The sequence below is a fragment of the Protopterus annectens genome, chromosome 10.part0 (genome assembly GCF_019279795.1).
Source record: "Protopterus annectens isolate FY-2018-M chromosome 10.part0, PAN1.0, whole genome shotgun sequence".
Taxonomy (NCBI): domain Eukaryota; kingdom Metazoa; phylum Chordata; order Ceratodontiformes; family Protopteridae; genus Protopterus; species Protopterus annectens.
In genome coordinates this window covers 1,725,445,756-1,725,466,052 of record NC_056744.1, presented here as the reverse complement: position 1 = coordinate 1,725,466,052, position 20,297 = coordinate 1,725,445,756, and the positions used below count along the sequence as shown (strand labels likewise).

The following is a 20,297-nucleotide window of genomic DNA, read 5'->3' as shown; positions in this document are numbered from 1 at the left end:
TGCTGGACACCCTTTTGTTTGGAATATACATCTCAGAAGGTCATGCCAAAATAGATCGGCTGTGGCTGACTAAGTTTGCTGATGACAGCAAATTAGGTGGAATCATTTAATCCCCAAACAATGCCAGTATAGATTTACACAAATGAATGATTGGTGCCAAAGCTGTGGACTGAAACTCTGTGCTAAAAAATGCATTATCCCATTTTGTAAAAATCATATCCCTGCAGACTATCATATAAATAATAATACCCTACATTAACAACTCAGTAGTGAGAGAATTGGGGGAAAACAAGTTGACTGTAGCCTAAACTTTGACCACAGTGTGTCTACTGTGGTAAGGAAGGCATTCTATGTTGCTCACCTCATTAGCAAAGGCATTGCCTCAAGAGTGAAACAGGTCATAACTCCCCTGTACTCACCCCTCATCAGGCCAATACTCAAGTACAATGCTCCCTTTGTATGTATCTTAGCTGGCACCTGCAGCCATTTGAGAGACCTCAGAGATGTCTAACTAATAAAATTACATGGTCTCCACCATGTCATACATTGACAGACTGAAGTCACTGTCACTGTACTCAGTAGTGTACAGACTACTTAGAGGAGATTTGTATCTGACCTACACAGCAATCTCATACCCACACCTAATAGAAATGCTGCACATCCACAAGACAAATGGAATAAGGGTCACTTGTCCCAGGAACCTTAACCTGAGCTGCGACATAAATAGGACCTGCTGGAGAGGCAGATATGTCTCTTAGAGGTTGCCACTCCTCAGGAATAAGATACCAATTCACATCAAACAGATCCCCTCTATGACCCTGTTTAACTGTAGCCTGGATGACTGGATGGGAAACCATAAATTCCTTGCCAGGGATTTCACCTAAGACCCTCCTAGATATAGGCAGCCATTGCTAACTAAGATTTTGAGTTTAGGCTAGATCCTTTATATTGGGTTTCTCTAGTATTATATTGGGTACACACGGCTAGGGTTATATAAACCTTTGGGTCAGTAGCCTAGTAACCACCTATGAACCTGTCAAGTAACAAGAGTATTATTGCGTTCAGTCATCTACATTTTTAGAGATGATAATCTTACTTGAGTTGGCACACTCTCAAACTGCACTGCATTTTTTTTCAGGATTACTGTTGATATGTTCCCGAAATTTGGTGGGAAGAGGTACTTAAGAGGAAGCAGGCTCAGCAGCAAGTGGCCAAGAGCAATTATATGTAAACATTAATTTGCCATTACATAGTTGTAGTTCTTCCTGGATATACAAACAGAAGGCAAACAAGGTACTCCCAACTCAAAATTGGACAACGTAAGTATAGTTCAGGTAGGGAGCAATCAGCAAAAAGTGTGCAGTGAAGAATAACTGGACTTTTTACCCTATGTTGCTTTCACAGTGGGCTCAAATCAACAGAGTGGCACTGGAAACAGCACCAGTACCCGTGTGGGTACAAATTCATTCACAGTATCAGTGCACATATGACAATAACAGATAAGAAATTATTAGGTGGCTTACAAACTGACACTACAGCAGTTTAGACACTAGAAAGGTACAAGATTGTCTAGTTGTATGGCTCATAGCGGTAAAACAATGGAGGACACACACCCTGCTACTGTTAGATGCTGACTAAAACAAGCTGAAGGCATCATTACACCTGGCAAGCTATCAGCTGGCTGCACAAGGCCATGGGGAGGCAGTGTGAGACTTATGGGACAAACTCCAAAATATATGCCATTAATACAACATTTTGTTTTTCATAGCCTGTAGCAGCCCTATGTGGATTGTGGAGCACTTAGCTGGTCAAATTAAGAATATTCTAAGGATAAATAGGAATAAACTACGACTGATGAAGAGGTGAAGAACCAGTGGCTGACTCCAGACTCAGGGGCCTCAGAATGGAATGTAGTACAATGGCTACAACATTACCAAACACTGTGCCTACAATATAGAAGTCCACTCGCACAGTTTCATCATAGACTGGCAATTAAGAAGGAGCAGTTCTCTGCAATGAGAAGGGTACCCTGTTTACCCAGCGTCAGGTGTGGGCTGTACTGAAGAAAGCAGTGGAGTGATGAGGCTTGGACCCTAAACGTATACCCCCATGTTCAGTTAGATTCCAGACTCATTTAGCATAGCGGCAGCTTCTCATGTAAAGTGGGCAAGGACTTTGTGGGAGAACATCAAGAAATCAGGAAGATGGAATTACAATGCTTATGAAAGATAACTGAAAATAACCTCCTCTACCACACCTAACATTGTTGTCTATTTGCAGAACCTGGATGTTACCTGTAAGACACATATTGCACCTTCCAGTAATACCTTTTGTTGACTGGAGCTTCCTGCATGTATGTTTGATTGCTTGGTCCCTTGCTGGTGCTCTTCCATGTGAATGGAAACACCTGTCTTGTGTGTGTGTATATATATATATATATATATATATATATATATATATATATATATATATATATATATATATATTTATATATGTTGTTGTTGTTGTGTCTTTCGGCTTTTCCCGGTTAGGGGTTGCCACAGTGGAACTCCTGTCCGCTAATGATTGGCAGTTGATTTTTACGTGCCGAGTTGCCAGCCCCGACGCACATCCTCCAACGAAGGTACGCCCATTCACGCATGTCTCCACGCAGAAGACGCTCTAGCTGAAAATCAAACCGGACAGCGTCTTTTATATATATATATATATATATATATATATCACCTCCTGGAACATGCTGACATTACCTGTGACCTATTGTAGTACAAATGGTGTAACATGTAAAAATGTGTGTTAAAGGCAAAATTATCATATTTACACTGATGCCACACAGTTTGCTGAGTTGTACACCCTTCCACAATCCCTACTGTTGCCTGCTTTTCATGGTGATTCTTAAATCAAAGGTTCAAATGTCATTTTTGATATGTGCAGTTCTTGCTCTGTATGCCATTCTTCAGCAAACCGACTGTTGTCCATCCATACGGTACATGGCACATTCTACCCTGCTTGAACTCTTACAGCTATGCAACATGCACACCACCATGAACACCCACAACAAAGACTGTAATCTGTTATAGACAAAGAAGTGGAACATGGCTGGCATAACAGATTTCTATCCCAAGGAATCCTTTACTTATTGAATCAACTTCCTATGCATGTCAAGCAATCCTAGACATGGTCTGTATTCATTAATATTCTGAATGAATAGCCTGGAAATCATAAATTCTCTTTGGGGTGTATAGTATGGTGCTTCTTGACCATGAAGCTTAACTCACTCAACAGTGCTTGGGCTTAGCTGGCTATGCTTATTAATGGTCTTTTGAACTGCATGCCTAGTACACACCTATGAACTTATCGACATAATGTACGCACACGCACACGCACACACACGCACAAACTCTATATATATATATATATATATATATATATATATATATATATATATATATACATACTTACCAATGTGCATGCTGCATATAGAATGTACATGCAGACAAAAACACCAGTTTATTGATGAATGTATTTCTATAAGCCATCTCATTTGAATGTCATTATATTTTATTTTATTTATTTATTTATTTAACATTTGTTGATCGGGAATGTCCGACTAGGTTCCATAGAGCCTGTTTTCAGCGGAGGCCCGGGGAGAAATGCTCCAGATATGGCCAAAAATGGCCAACAATTATATGGTCATTAATATATACTACTGACCACACCAATTATCATACTACAATGATTGTGATACAGAGATACAGATATCTCTGAATTGCAAATACCCTGCATGTCAACAGTGACTGCATAGTTTTGCTTTACACACTGTGCTGTTTTTCCTTTTAGAATACTCCCCTACTGTGTTTTATGTTCTGTAAGAGTACCAACTCTATACTCACATAACAAGGTACCTGTAAACAAACGTAATTGTTTACTTCAGCATGTAATGAAAACAAACAGATGTGTGCTGTACTCTCCAAGGTACCATGAATTAAACTTAACCTCAGTTTGAAATCATTTATTTTCCCCTTATTTCTTTATTTAGCTGTTTGTTTAATTGTTTGTGTACTTATTAATTGCAGCTTGATAACCATGCAGATGGGAAACTGACAGACCATTTTGAGTTACAACCTGAGCTCCATGGTGCAAGAGATAAACCAAAAATTGTAAATAGAATAAAGAATCATACCACTTTCGGAAGGAATGTCAAACAGTTGGGCGAAATGCAGAAGTGGAATTCAAGCTAGTTAATAGTTGAACGAATATAATAAATGGAAATTAGGTCAAACTATAACTACAACTTTGCAGGCAAGAATGGTATTTTTGCTCATGCCTGAAATATGTGTATGTATGTACATATGTAAAATGTATAAGTATAAATAAGCTGTTTAATAGAGTGGCTTTGTTAAGTATAGAAGTATATCTCTATTGTTTGTTAGTTTTATGTGCAATGGTGTTCCTTGAACTAGTGAGAGTGTATTATAGATGTTTTTCAGTGTAGTGATTCATCAGCAGTTTTTCTTTTTGCAATAAAATATCAAACTTGATTTCACTTGTGATTTAGATTGTTTCATCTTTGACCTACTACATCGAAAATATGTCCGTGCCTACATATGATAGTTATGAAACAGTCAAATAAAACTATGACTTCACATGGAATGTGTGTGTCTGCTTGCTTGTTTACTTTGTTGTGTAAAATAAATGAAACTGAAATTTCACATGGAATATGTATGTCTCTTTACTTATTTATGTATGTATAAAGTTGTACTGACTAGTGATAATTAGGCACACAAAGTCTGTCTAGTCTATAAGAATATACATACAATAAAAGCCGTTACTTTGTGATTTCATGACATTTCAGTTATAACTCACCTCAGGCTTCGTGCCCACAGAGTGGGGCACAGCTACAGTCATCCCACTCCATAAGGGGGAATCCACTTTGGATCCCGGGAACTACTGTTCCATCAGTCTGACGAGCTTGATCTGCAAGGCCATGGAATGTATTATCATGGAACTTATAAACAAAGATATTGGCAACCTTCAAACACTGGACCCCACCAAATATGGGTTTGTGAAGGGCCGATCTTGCCTCCTGAACATGATCGACTTCTTCAAATCAGTCCCCAGAGCCATGGACGAGGGTAAGGTGGTTCACACAGCCTACTTGAACTTCGACAAGGCTTTCGACACTATCCCTCACACTCTGGAATCATAGATAAACCTACTAAGCAGAGCATTAATCCCTACATCACTCGATAGGTTGCAAACTGGCTTACTGACAGAACACACACTGGAAAAGTAGCCGACTCCAAATCCAGCTGCAGACAAGTGACAAGTGTTGTACCACAGGGTTCTGTCCTGGGACCACTCTTGTTTGGCATCTACTTCTCTGAAATACAGGCCAACACTAAGTGACTCTGGCTTACAAAGTTCGCAGATAACTGCAAGCTGGAAGCCATTATCGAATCCCCAAATGATGTGGATATAAGGGCCTTACCGAAACAGATGCCTGGTGCCAGAGCCATGGGCTCAGGCTAAATGCCAAAAAATGTCTAGTTGTCCCCTTTGGGAAAAAACACGAACCAGTGAACTACCACATAGGTGGTATAAACACTGAAAGTGTGATAAGAGACCTAGGGACACAGGTGGACCATGGTCTCACCTTTGATAACCACATAACCAAAACAGTTTAACATGCCAGAGGAGAGGTTCCTGACCCAGAGACTCCCCATACTCCTGAATAGGCTGCCCAAACATGTCTTCAAGAGGAACCTTGACGACTGGATGGGAGATAGAAAATTCACCCTGCTACACAGGTGTCCAGGAAAGTAAATATTTGTGGGAAGCAATAGCCATGGAATCATTATGGTAGGCTTGTATAGGTCCTAAGCCCAATAGCCTAGTACTTACCTATGAACTGAAGGCATACCTCTCAACCTTATAGTGCAGACAGAAAAGCCTTGATAGAAACATTTAAATGGCTAAAGTAGTTACCAAACTCCAAGACAAAAGAGTAGAGGACAGTAACTTTACTAAAAAGTGTTACACAACAGCATTATGGTACAAGTAGAAGACAGAGTCCATATGACTTGAAGATGACTAGTTACTCCACAGGAAATACCTTCTACCACTTATCCCCCTACTGATCAGGTCCTCACTGCCTTCTCCAGAGCTAAACATACTACAGCAATGGGCCCTGATAACATCCAGGGATGCCTCCTAAATAGTTTGATATATGACATGTCAGGCCAGCTAGAACCTCTATTCAGCCACAGTCTCCAGACAGGCTTCATCCTTAGGGAATGCAGGACTGCAATGGTCATCCCTCTACATAAAGGTGGACCATCAACGGACCCACAAGCTGGACTAGTCTTCTATACAAGTCCATGGAAAAAGTTATCATGGATCTAATAAATACATTGGAAATCTTCAAACACTGGACCCATCCCAATTTCGTTTCATCAAGGGTAGGTCACACCTACTAAACCCAGTGGACTACTGTGAGAATGCCACTTGAACCATGGATGACTGGCAAAAAAGTTCATACGGCCTAACTCAACCTGGTAAAGGTATTCAACACACTGCCTCACTTGGGTATTATAGACAATCTCAAAAATGTAGACATAAATCTCTATGTAACCCGATGGATAGTCAAATGGCTCATGGATAGGACACATGAAGTTAGGCTGGGGGAATACAGCTCCTCAACTAGGCCTGTTACTAGTGGTGTTCCACAGGACTCAGCACTTGGACCTCTCCTGTTTGGAATACACTTCTCTAACGTCATATTGGGTGACCGAACCTGCAGATGATTGCAAGTTGGGTGCAATGACTGATTCCTCTAAAGATGTAAATATCCTTGAGATGGGTCTGAGAGACAAGTAACTGGTGCCAGAAATATAGCCTAAAACTCAGTTCCAAAAAAATGCATATGTATACCCTTTGGGAAGTTGACCACCCCTGCAAATTACAACAATGATAACACTCTCCTAAAAGTAAACCCAGTGGTAAGAGACTTGAGAACTCAGGTTGACAGAGAACTCAGGTTGACAGTAACCTTAACTTTGATCACCATGTGTCCATGGTGGTGAGAAAATCCTTCTATGTGTGCTAAGTTATAACTTATGGCTTGGCATCCAGATCTGTGGAGATCATAATCTCACTATACTTAGCCCTCATAAGACCAGTCATCAAGTACAGTGTCCTCTCCAGCATGTAGCTGACCAGGCATTTCTAACAACTATAGTGGCCACAGAGAATCCTCATTAAAAGAATACAGTGTGTAAAAAAACATGTCTTATCTGGAAAACGCCAAACTGTTGTCCCTGTACTCAGTCTCCTACGGACTACCACAGGGCAATAAAACCCAGCCTAAAAGACCTTCTCAAATCCCACCTTAATGGATATGCTGCACATTCACAAAACAAACAACACAAGAATTACCCAGTCTGAGGATCTAAACATTGTCTGTGATATAAGCAAAACATGTTGGAGGAACAGGTTTGTGTTTTTACCCTTTTTCTGGAAAAAGATTCTCCATTTATGTGAAACAGAGCTCTTCTTTAAGCTTATTCCAATAACATTTGGACCAATGGATGGGAAACCATAAATTCACCCCTACTTGTCACCTGTGGCTTATGGACGGCAGCAGCTTATAGTCTAAGGTACAGGCATACACCAAAGTCATTCTAGTCCTTGGACGGAGACCACTATGATAACTGGGGCATGAATGGTTAGGCTTAAAAGGCTCTAGGGACATTAGAATGGTAACCTCCAATATGGATTTATTCTATTGAGTTGCAAATGCATGAAATTGCTATCCTTACAAATTTATGTAACAAGAACAAGTTGGAGTCCACAAATACATACCATAACCAAAATCACCTATACTGGAATGTAGGAAAACATAGGATACTGGTTAGCAATAAGCTTCTCTTTAAATAAACTATACTTTACTGGGTATGACACTGCTGTATACAATGTATTTTAGATAGCATATATCATGGACAGATATAGGTTAAAAAATAAAAAAAGACAACTGGGTACACAAGTCCCAGTATAAACAAGTGCCTCATCCATGTATGCACACAGTGAAAAACTGTCAGTGTAGAGTCTTCAAGACACAAACATTCCAACAATGAGGCTAGGCCACGTTCAGGGGAGGATGCACCTACCACATTTTAGACAGAAGTAGTAGTCCACAATAAACGAGAGGCTGGAAAAGAGCCATAAAGATGATAGAGTGGAGTATTGAGGATAAGGAAGACATTATGTACTGTTACTATTATACAAGAAGCCCAGAATTTCCCGATAGAACACATTCAAAATGATTAAGACGGAAATTAGTGGAAAGAAAAATACTTGCATAAGAAAAACTATCTAAACCATCACATGTATTTTTGTGTTCATTCATACAACAGACCAATGAAAACTATTATATAGACAAAAATGTTGGGCCATTTGGAAGAATAAATAACCAAGGAAGTGCAAAAAATGTAAAGAACAAAGCCTAGAGATTTTCAAAAGGCATGAAAAGTAAACATGGACATGGGAAAGAAAAATAGATCTGATTTCTTGCAATATTTGTGCAGAGGAGAAAGCCAAAATAGTCAATACCAGAAAGCATCTCCAAAGATATTTGAAGAGAAATACAGGCAAAGTATCCAAGTATGGAAACTCACAACTCAAACAATAAGATCACAAAGGGGAATGTAAAACAGAAGATTAGTAAAAGTAAAGGTTAAATTTACAGAAGCTGAAGTTATGAAATCATTCCAAAGTGAAGGATTTACCATAGGAAGTCTAACACACAAAGTAAGGAAAACAGAAGGGAAGACATATGGACATAAGAAAGTGTAACTTTAATACGGTGCAATATTTAAGCAAAGGAGAAAGAAAAACAAATCAATACAAAAAATGGCACCAAACATACTTGCAGAGAAATACAGGCAAATGCATATGGATATACAAAATTTCACAATACAAAAAATAAGAAAGCAAAAGGGGAAAGTAGAAAAGAGGACTAGTAATGGGGAAGTTAAAGAAATAGAAACTGTAGTTATGGATTACTTGAGAAGTGAATGATTTACTGCAGAAAATCCTACAGTGGTAATGTCACAGCATGATGGAACAATGAGTCTAACAGATTAAGGAGAAACAGGTGAAACAGGAAGCATGCGATCACTTACACATGAAGATTCTCTACAGCTTTCAGTAGGAAATGAGTACAAAAGTACAGATGGAGTGGCACAGCCAGGAAAGGAGCAAGAAACATTGGCAACTCTGACACAGTCAGTGTTGTGTAGTAACAGACCAGTGAATTCCTATCATGAAAGAGCAACAGATGATGCAGGATGCAGCTGAATAGAATATGTCATAGGAAGATGTTCAGGAACTTTCCAAAGAATCCCTGAAGCAAATGGAGAGCAAAGGAAACAGTTGCTTTATTTAATAGAGATGGAGAGACATATTAAGATCAATGAATGTCAACAAGACCCAAATAGCGTTGCCACCCCTCCGTTTTTTTTCCTGGAGTGCCCGGAAATCAGTAGGGCACTCCGGTTCTCCGGTAGCAGCTGTGGGAGTCCGAAAGGCGACGTCAGGCTCGTCAGCGCGTATGTAGGTAAAAAAAAATAAATAAATAAAATTCCCGTCTTGGACTCTCGGTTGATTGGCTGCTTGCTGCAGAAGAGGCTCATGCAGCAAGCAGCCAATCAACACGTAGATTTGCAAGTCAAATCCCCGCAAAGCCCGTGAAAATTAGTGGATAAAAAGCGGCGCTTCAGCTACTAATTTTACCTTTTACTCTATACTATAAAAGGTGCTTAAGGTCTGAAATTTCTTGCTGGTTGGACGTCTTCGGTGGATTGCTGGTTTCATTTGCTGCTGCCTGGAAGGATTGCTCTAGCCCTGCTGCTGCCTGGAAGGATTGCCCTAGTCCTGCTGCCTGCTGCTGCCTGGAAGGATTGCCCTAGCCCTGCTGCTGCTGCCTGGATTGGAAGGATTGTCCTAGCCCTGCTGCTGCTCCCTGGAAGGATTGCCCTAGCCCTGCTGCTTGCCTTGCTTGCTGGAGTCTTGCCCTGGAAAAGTGCTGTGGACTGGCCGACTGGCTGGTGTTGTGTTCCCCCCTGCCTGCTGCTTGCTGGCCCTTTAGCTGCCTGTTCTCTTCTGGCTGAGAGCTTGTTTAAGTAGCCCTGCTGCTGCTTTTTCTGGAGGTAAGTGGAATTTTTTTAATGGATGAATTCTTTGGAATTAAGGTAGATTTTCAAAGATTAGTGTGACAAGGGTAATGAAACATTGCCAGCACAGCTACTAGTGAATTTTTTAAATATTAAATTTATATTAATTCACTAGCTGTGCTGGCACTCTCTCATTCATTGATGGTGACAAGATGTATGTAACTGTATCTAGATGTTCAACATGTGGTGATTATTAACTAGAACAGTTTCTAATCTGGTTTTGGACTTGGTTACAGTGAATATATAATGACTTCATGATTTGTATAAGATGCTTGGACTGTAGATCTGTCTTTTCTAGTCTGTCATCACCGTGATGTTTACCTTGACCTGTGTTTCTTCCTAGGGTGTCTATGTCGTACAGTCCTCATATTATAGTGAGGCTTAAATGTAGCTTTTTGTCTAGTTTGTCATCACAACTGTTTACCTTTTATCTGTGTTTTCTAGGGTATACCGTCTATACCAAAGCTTAGTTCATTTGAAGTTACAGTGAATATATGACTACATGATTTGTATAGGATGCTTGGACTGTAGAACTGTCTTTTCTAGTCTATCATCACCGTGATGTTTACCTTGACCTGTGTTTCTTCCTAGGGTGTCTATGTCGTACAGTCTTCATATTATAGTGAGGCTTAAATGTAGCTTTTTGTCTAGTTTGTCATCACAACTGTTTACCTTTTATCTGTGTTTTCTAGGGTATACTGTCTATATACCAAGGCTTAGTTCGTTTGATGTTACAGTGAATATATGACTACATGATTTGTATAGGATGCTTGGACTGAGGTCTTAACTTGGCCACTATGCTCAACTCTATCTGTGCCAGTGGGAGGTGGTGGTGGGGATCTGGAGTGGAAAAGGGGAGAAACCAGCCCCACGTTGACTGGTCTCTGTGCTTTTAAGAGAAATTGCACTTAATATGGGGTATTGCATCTGGAATACTGTGGGGCTACGGAATTCGTCTTTATGTCTGCCCATACGGTCTCTTATCATTATGCAAGTTATTACTGTTGCAGCCAGAGGGTATTATGATTGCTGAGTTACATATTTCATGTTTATCATTGTGTCGGCCCACACTATGTCCTGTTTGTCTTTATGCAAGTTATTACAATTGTAGCCAGAGGGTATGATTGCTGAGCTGCCATGTATTTCATCTTTATCTTGTCAGTCCACAGTATGCCTGAACTTTCTTGCTGTGTTCAGACTCAGCTGGATAACTTTTGCACTGGGTTCTACATAAAAGTAGAGGGTCTTAATTTGGTGCATTGCTGTAGTGTCTGGCCCATGTGTTTTACACACAGTTGAATGCCTTCTGTGCATATTCTGCTGTCACACCAGGTTCATGTGTAACAGCTGCAGAAAGTCCCTCAGACAGGAGTTGCTTCTGCCTTTCATTGCTTTACCTTCACTGTATTTTTTCATGAGGAGTCTCATTTTTTTTCCCCTATACCAACTTGGTATTACTAGGGTGTGAAAGTCTGGATTTTCACATGTGAATGTGAACTCTGGCTAGTGGCTACTGACTGACACAGGCCCCACCAGGCACTGGTGTTGGTCACAAGTGTTTTGATTTTCTATTAATAGCTGTTTTGGTTTATTGTAGTGTTGAGCAAGGATCCTACACGAATCCTGTTCAGGAAAAGGTCAATGGATCATCAAGAAGAGGCTGAAAGTGTGTCTCCTAAGAGGTTTTTCTGCAGTTATAATAAGGTGTGGGAGCAAAGCTACTCATGGGTGTGACCTGTTCCAAATGCAGATGCCATGGCAAAGTGCACATCCTGTGGAACAATTTTCACTGTAAAATGGGATGGGGAAAAGGCATTGAAAAGCCATCAGAAGTCAGACAAACATCATCAAAGCCTTCAGCTCCAGAGGCAGAACCTCGTAATGACTAAGTTTATTCAGCCACGTAGTGTAACCAGTGAAGCTTCCAAAGTCACTGCAGCTGAAGTGACAGCAGTCTATCATGGAGTGAAACATGGTCACTCATATGTATCCATAGATTGTGGAGGTAAGCTGGCACCGACAGTCTTCCCTGATTCTACTTTGGCTTCAAATTCACCTGTGGGAAGACAAAATCTGAGAGTATTGTCATGAATGTACTTGCACCTCATTCAGAGGAGCTCCTTCTGCAGGAACTTGGCAATTCCTATTTCTCAGTGGGATCAGATGCATCCAATAAAGGGAACAGAAAAATGTTCCCTTTAGTTATTCAGTACTTTACTCACACCCATGGCACACAACAGAAACTCCTTGATTTCTATGAGGATCATAACGAAAGTTCTGAATGTATCTTTACTAGAATAAAGGACATCCTTGTGCATAAAGGACTCAAAGTACAAAACATTGCTAGCTATGCTGCAGACAATGCCTCAGTCAATTATGGAAAGCACAGGTCTGTTTTTAAAAGTTTGAAATCTGAGGTGCCTCACATCATTGCAGCAAACTGTTTATGCCATGTAATACATAACTGTGCCAAGCATGCAAGCAAGGCCCTTGCAAAGTTTGATGTGGAGACTCTGGTTTTGAAAATACATAGTGAGTTTTCAGCATCTGCTAAAAAAATGGCACTGTTGAAAGGCTTCTATTCTTTCCTAGACCAGGACTTTAAGGAAATAATGCAGCATGTTGTAACAAGGTGGCTGTCTTTGTTCCCAGCTGTGGCAAGGCTGGTAGAATGTTGGCCTGCTATTAAAAGTTATTTTATTAGTCAAGGGCCCTGAGGACGGTCACCCCCTTATCTGGAAATTTGTGGAGGCCGATGAGGATGGCATCAGTGGGGATGTGTCTGAGGCAGAGTGCTACATACATTTCATGCACTACATCCTGCAGGTATTCCACAAGTCTATAGCAAAACTTGAAAGTAACACTCTCTCTGCTCCCGAGTTGTACACCGTGATGAAAAGTCTAAAAGATGAGTTGCAGAGAAGGCTAGATGACCATTTCTTTGGTACTAAAGTTTCATCTGCCTTACAGCACTTTACTCCAGCTGTCGCACAGCAGGTCTGTAGGACCTTCTGTGATTTTTACAGTAAAGTACTTTGTTACCTACAGAAGTGGTTTGACTATGATAATAGTCCCTTTAAAGCTGTGCAGGTCGTCAGCCTCCAACATCCTGTAAATGGCCAGAACTGCGTACAGTTGCAGACCTCTTCAAATTGGATGTGGACATTGAAGCACTTTACTCAGACTACTGTACTTTAACTGCTGCATTGCCAGCCCTGTTACAGATGACAGAGGCATCTGTAAGTGATCGCTGGGTGACTTTTTTTAGTAAAGCTCCAGACTGCAAGCCACTTTACAGACTGGTGCAGTTTGCTCTTTCAATCCCCCCCAGCAATAGCTTTGTGGAAAGGGTTTTTTCACTTATGGGGAATGCGTGGACTGATGTAAGAAATAGAATGCTTGTGTCACTTGTGAAGGCAGAGTTGCAGGTCAAGCTAAACTTTAACATGAGTTGTTCGCAATTTTATTCATTTGTGAGAAATAACCAGCCATTACTTGAGGCTGCTAGATCAAATGCCAAATATAACTTCAAGTATAAGCAATAATTTCTAGCAAAACTGAAGATACTTTAAACAGTTGCTTTTCTTTTACTATTGTGTGTGGTGAACCCTTAATGTACTGCTTTGAATGAACTGGTGTTTTTAATATCTAATTGTATTTCCATTTTAGTACTACCTGTGATATGAGACTTGGGCTTAGTTTTCCCATGCTTGTGTGTGATGTACTGTTGTATGTAGTGAACCTTTGAAGTATTGCTAAATAAAGTTTTTTTTAATTTACTTTTGACTCGTTGCACATTTTTCTACTTATTGGTAACTGTATGTGATATTAAAGACTTATGCTGAAGGGTGCTAGAGTAAAGGGGTGTAGCTATTAAATGGAATGGGTGTGGCTTGATTGTGCATGGGGCGGGGCTTGTTTGTCAGGAAATGGCACAGTAGAAAGGTGGCAATCCTAGACCCAAAATGTTAGAAGTTTGATTAAACAAATGAAACGGCAATTAAATTTGTCAATGGAAATTTGGATAATATAAAAGAAGTAAATAGGCCGTATTAATTTGCAGTTAAATTAATAACAGATAAAGTCGTACCATACACACACATTGCAATAAGGGAAAGGAATGGAACAAATCAAATGCCACCATGGAAGTACTGAATAGAAGTACAGAAGAGGGACCAGATCAATACAATTACTAAGAAAAAGAGATGTGATAAAAGCAATGTGCAGTATTGGAACAGAGCAAGATCTATCCTCCACTGTCAGAAATTATATCCTTGGAGTCAGTAAGCTTCCATGCAGAAATAGCTTATTCCTGCATGGAAACGACCGTTTAAGAGCAGCACGGCAGCGTGTCCATGCATAGTTATGAAGGCGCACTGCCTCAGCTCTTTAACGGACATAGAGCTTGGACGACTGCAGGGGGTGTGTCTGAGAGCAGAGCACTCACAATATACATGCCCTTGCACTCAAGAATTGCCGTTCGGCAATTACAATGAGTGAGAACGCTCATAGGGGGTTGTAGGGTTGCCAGCTTGTCAAATGCCCAAAGTGGGACATTTGTGGTACAAACATCAGATATGGCAGGCCGAAACATACCCACAGCCAGTAAGAAGGACAGAACTTCACATCTTTGCCTAAATAAAAGCTTATTCTTGTAGCAGTTTAGTTGCTTATTCTGTTTCTTACAACATGTAGGTGTTTCAGATACAGAATAACTGTTTTATGCAACTATTACATAAAATATAACAAATAAGTCATGTTGCAGGACAAAACACACCCACAGCCATTGCAAAGGTCAAAGCCCCACTTCCCAGGAAAACCCTACGCTGATAGCAACTGAAACACGCTAGGATGTCTGTCAAATGTGCAGATGCATGCAGAAATCCACAACAATAAGTGAAACTTGTCCCTTCTTAGAGAAAAGAACAGTAGAAATTTTTTTTATCAAACAGATTAAATTTAATCATAGCTGCGTGGGTTTGCCCATTCCTTAGCTATGCATAATGTAACTTAAATAGCACAAGTAGGTAAATCTTCTTCTTTATTTGGCTGCTCCCGTTAGGGGTCGCCACAGCAGATCAACTATTTCCATTTCTTCCTGTCCTCTGCATCTTTCTCTGTCACACCAACCACCTCCATGTCCTCTCTCACCACATTCATAAACCTTATCTTAGGCCTCTCTCTTTTCCTGTTACCTGGCAGCTTCATCCTTAGCTTCTTTTTCCCACTATACTCTGCATCCCTTCACAGTACATGTCCAAACCAATGTAATCTTGCCTCTCTGGCTTTGTCTCCAAACCTTCCAACCTGGGCTGACTCTCTAATATACTTATTCCTAATCCTGTCCACCCTCGTCACACCCAGTGCAAATCTTAACATCTTCAACTCTGCCATGTCAAGCCCTAACTCCTGCCTTTTTGTCAATGCCACTGTCTCCAACTCATATAACATAGCTGGTCTCACTACCCTCTTGTAGACGTTTCCTTTCACTCTTACTGGTACTCGTCTGTCACAAATCACTCCTGACCCTCTTCTCCACCCACTCCATCCTGTCTGTACTCTCTTCTTCACCTCTCTTCTACACTCACCATTACTCTGAACTGTTGATCCCAAGTACTTAAACTCATCCACCTTTGCCACCTCTACTCCCTGCATCCTCACCATTCGTCAATCCTCCCTCTCATTCACACACATATATTCTGTCTTAGTCCTGCTGACCTTTATTCCTCTTCTCTCTAGAGCATATATCCACCTCTCCAGGGTCTCCTCCACCTGTTCCCTGCTCTCACTACAGGTCACAATGTCATCTGCAAACATCATAGCCCATGGGGACTCCCGTCTGATCAAAAATCACAATTTACATGTGAAGGGAATCTATAAACAGTTTTATGTTGTATAACCTGCTAAATAACATATATATTTGAACTGGAATACTGCATTAAGTCCAAATGTGAGGTGTCATTGTAATAACGTGGTGAAATCCCCAGTAAACACAAGTACCCCATACAGTGTACGTACACATGGATCATGGATACTAAACAAATATATAACATGTAATGAATGATAAATCAATGCCAAACAGCAAATTGTGTGCAAATTTAAAAATAAGCAATGCTAAGCATTGCACACCTTTGCTTACCAGGTGTAAGCAATGCGTAGCCCAGCTAAATGTATTTGCCCATTGGTATGCCCCTTTAAGCAATGCCAACCTTAGGTAAGCAGGTTTGCACATAGCTTAGCATTTTCAAAACTGCCCAATCATGGCACAGTGTGGGAATTCTGCCCTTTTTAAACCCCAAATGCAGGAATACATCTCATAACTGGTTGCAGCTTCCTCCTCTAGGCACAATGGCTGGTGTCAGGGCAGTGCTGGGGCATCCAAGAGTCCAAGGCCATGGCAGGACTCCTGGTAAAAGACCATGAAGAGAGACTGCTGCAGGGCCAGTACTAGGGTTACCAATATAAAGCAGAAGCCTGAGACCGTCTCACCCATCATCTCACCAGTGCCACTGGCATCCCTCGAACTAGTGAGCAGTTCAGGTATCACTATGCCGACCTGAAATGGAGGACGATGGAGCTCTTGGATCAGTGGATCCAAGAAGCTAGGCAGGGTGATGTCCCAGCAGTGTGTAAGTACTCATTCTACGAACAGTTTAATAATTGCTAGTTCATGTATATTATGGATAGGTATGGCTAAATATTCCTCATATGTCTCTGACAGCGGCAGCAGAGCGGGCTGTGAATCAGGAAGCCCATGCATGTAGGCTGCAGAGGCTGCGTTGCAAGGTAGGTTAGTAATAATCTTTCATGTACTGTCCTAAGAAATAAATCTAAAAGTAGTAGAAAGTTAATTGCCAGTATAAAACCTGTATTGTGTATGGGATATACTGAATAAACCAAACAATATGGCAGGAAGAGTCTCATATATAGGTTGTATGTAAATAAAAGGGTAACAGCCTGGCAATAAAGGTCTAACCCCTGGATTGCTTGTGCTTACTCTGTTATCATACGGTAATGTAGTGTTGCATTCTCTTAATAGTACTGTTGTATTAAGCACAGTTACCCACACTGTGCTACATAAATAAAATGTGTAGGAATGTACAACTGAGGGGGTATGATTTTGCATACAGCTTACTACCACTCCCAGGATTCGAACCATGGCTGTGTTTGCTAAGAATGCAGCAGTTTACATCTCAGCTGAGTGTGCTATTTGGATTTTGCTGTGTATGTTTTCACTGTTTTCTGTCCAAGTCTCCCTCAGTTGTACAATATGACCTTGTGATTATAACCTGTCACTCTAGTGACTCGCCAAAATGTTATGAGAGTAATATGCAAAGTATGTCCCATCTCTTCCCCCATGTTGTGAAGCTATGACCAGAGTGTGTGCAGTAACAGAGTGAGACGTATGTGCATAATAATAGCATGTAGTCAGGTAATATGTGTGACAACATTCAGGTAGTGTTAACAAACATTCCCTCCACAGGTCTGTCAGATAAGAAAACTGTGCCTAGAAGTAAAACTTAGAAATCCTGGACTGGTACTGTTTAGTCTGGTATTGTATGGCATTGTCAGTGTTGCAGTTTCTCTGAATAATAATGTATTACTCACTGAAATACATAATAAAACTGTCTAGGAATCCCTGTATAAGACTGTTGTAATTACAAGGTCAGATTGTAAAACCACGGGAGACTTATAGACAGAAATTAGTGAGGAGATGCACAGCAATATCTAAATAGCACAGTCAACTGTGATGTGCACTCTGTATTTTTAGCAGACACAGCCATAGTACGAATCCTGGGAATGGTAGTAAGCTGTATGCAGAATCATACCCCTCAACTGTACAGATTTGTTCAGAATGTGCAGATAATTGGCCCGTATCCGCTACCTGTTACCCTGTCCCCCTGGCAAATCAGTGTGGTGATCTCTGACATTTAGGCAGCCTTTAATGACATATAACTGACTGTCAGACCTGTAAATATTCAGGAAATGTATACTGAAACCTGTCATTGTAGCAACTCGCCAAAGGTTTATGAGGGCAATTGTCAAAATATGTCCCAGTTCCACCTGCATGTTGTCAAGCCTTGATCACAGTGTGTGCAATAAGAGATTGAGGTATGTGCATAACATCCACACTGGAATCTGGGAATATGCATAGAAACAGTCAGGTAGTGTTAGCAAACAATTACCTCCACATGTATACCATGTAAGAGGTGTATACTGCAGGTAAAACACAGTTCATGTATATAGTCGTAACATACCACTCTCCAAACTAAGGCCATAGGGTAGTGTAATAATACCTGTAAGGTACATATTACAACAGTGACTAAGAAAGTAGAGAGAACTACAGGGATATGCAAGTTGTTAACTGACATCTCTCTCTACCCCCACCACATCTGCAACAATAATCTAAATATACAACTCAAAGGGTATGTGTACTATTAAATCTACTGTTGGGACATATGTCCTATTATTTGATAAATATTGAAATGTGTTTCTATGCATGTGCCATGTTGAAATACTCCCACATTGGTGGCATGCTGCCATCAGTGTACCCTGCATGCTGTTATAATGGCCACTGTGGTTCCATATATGCATGTGTTCTGTTTTCTATGCAACTGTTCCATATCTGGTGTTCTGGGTTAATGGGAATATCTATGCATGCTGTTATACCTAATCCTGGAATGTGTTGACTGTTGCTAACCCATATATGTTTTAAAATTGCAACACCATAGCACATTTGGGAAAGCCAGTCCCAGCGGACCCACCTTTCCCACCTCATCTGGCCATGGCTCCGGGCACCAGCATGTCTGGGGCCCACCCAGGGACCTCCTCATCCACTGGTCCTGCAACACCTTCAGATGGAACCGCCTCAGGGGATTGGGCTCACCCCCCTAGGAGCGGATAGGAAACTGTCACCTGTTGTCAGGTCCAGGGTCTGGTGTGTAGCGAGCTCCACAGGGAGTCTGGAGATCAGCTACACCAGCTTGAGGGTTGCATGGCACATTTAGAGGGTCAGCCTGCCCCTCCTACCCAGCCTCCAGCAAGGTGCAGTGGTGAATGCCCATGGGTGGGGACCTGAGTCCCATTGTTTATATTTAGAAGCTCATGGGCTTCCGACTTCCAAACACCCCTCTCCATCCAAGGTGTTTACCCTCCACATATGTCATATACCGCTCCTGTATGCTGTCTTGTCTGTCATCCTACCCAACCTACCTCCCCAAATATACCTACTATCCTTCCCCAACTTCCCACTCTCACCTTAAAAAAAGAAAAAAAGGGCAAGCTGTCCCCCAAAAACAATCTCTCCCCATACATAGCTGTCCATTTCACACGTGTCCACTGGACACATGTAATCTGGTTTAATTGGCTTCACAACATATTATTGTTATCCTCGCCTCCCTCTCAGGGGTTTGAGTGTCCAAATCCACCTTCAAGTCAGTGTATATGCACATGGCCATATCATGACTGGTCTATTGGCAAACATGAACAAACACCATACTCACCAGCTACAGGCTGCTGCCAGAGGGACCTGCATAGTTGTGTGAGAGATGTGATGTCAGTAGCCACACCTGTGGCATTGGTACAGGGTGGGAGCAGCATTACAGTACATCAAGAGTACAAACCCACAATACTACAGATTATGCACATCTGTTCATTACTACAACGCAGCAAAAGACTATATATATTTTTCATCTCACATATGCATGATTAAACTCTACAGATGCAGATGGATATAACAGTGGTCTACTGATGTGCCCTTTGGCCTTACCTGCATGCTCCTCAAACATTGTGTGGGTAGCACCCACCTCCACTATGCTCTCCGCTGGGTCTTATGTTTGCAGGTGGGCAGGTGCCCCAAGGCTGCTGAGGAGCTCCTCAACATGTGTCAGGGGGGCTGGATGGTATGACCCCCCCCCTGTTGCAAGCTGGTCCCCCCTAACTGCGGCAGCACACCGACAGGCACGGCGGAGTAGATCAGTGCAGCAATGTCAGACCTGCTCATAACTGTGGTTATGCAGGCCATCGTTTACCCTGTGGACAAGATCGTTCCACAGGGTGGTCTTCTCC

At 41.3% G+C, this 20,297-nt stretch overlaps 1 protein-coding gene across 2 annotated transcripts in view; it reads left to right on the top strand.

Moving 5' to 3' along the window:
- LOC122813965 (zinc finger protein 182-like) overlaps nucleotides 1-20,297 on the top strand; it is a 393,265-nt gene that overhangs the window by 63,301 nt on the left and 309,667 nt on the right. The gene's annotated exons all lie outside the window — the stretch shown is intronic.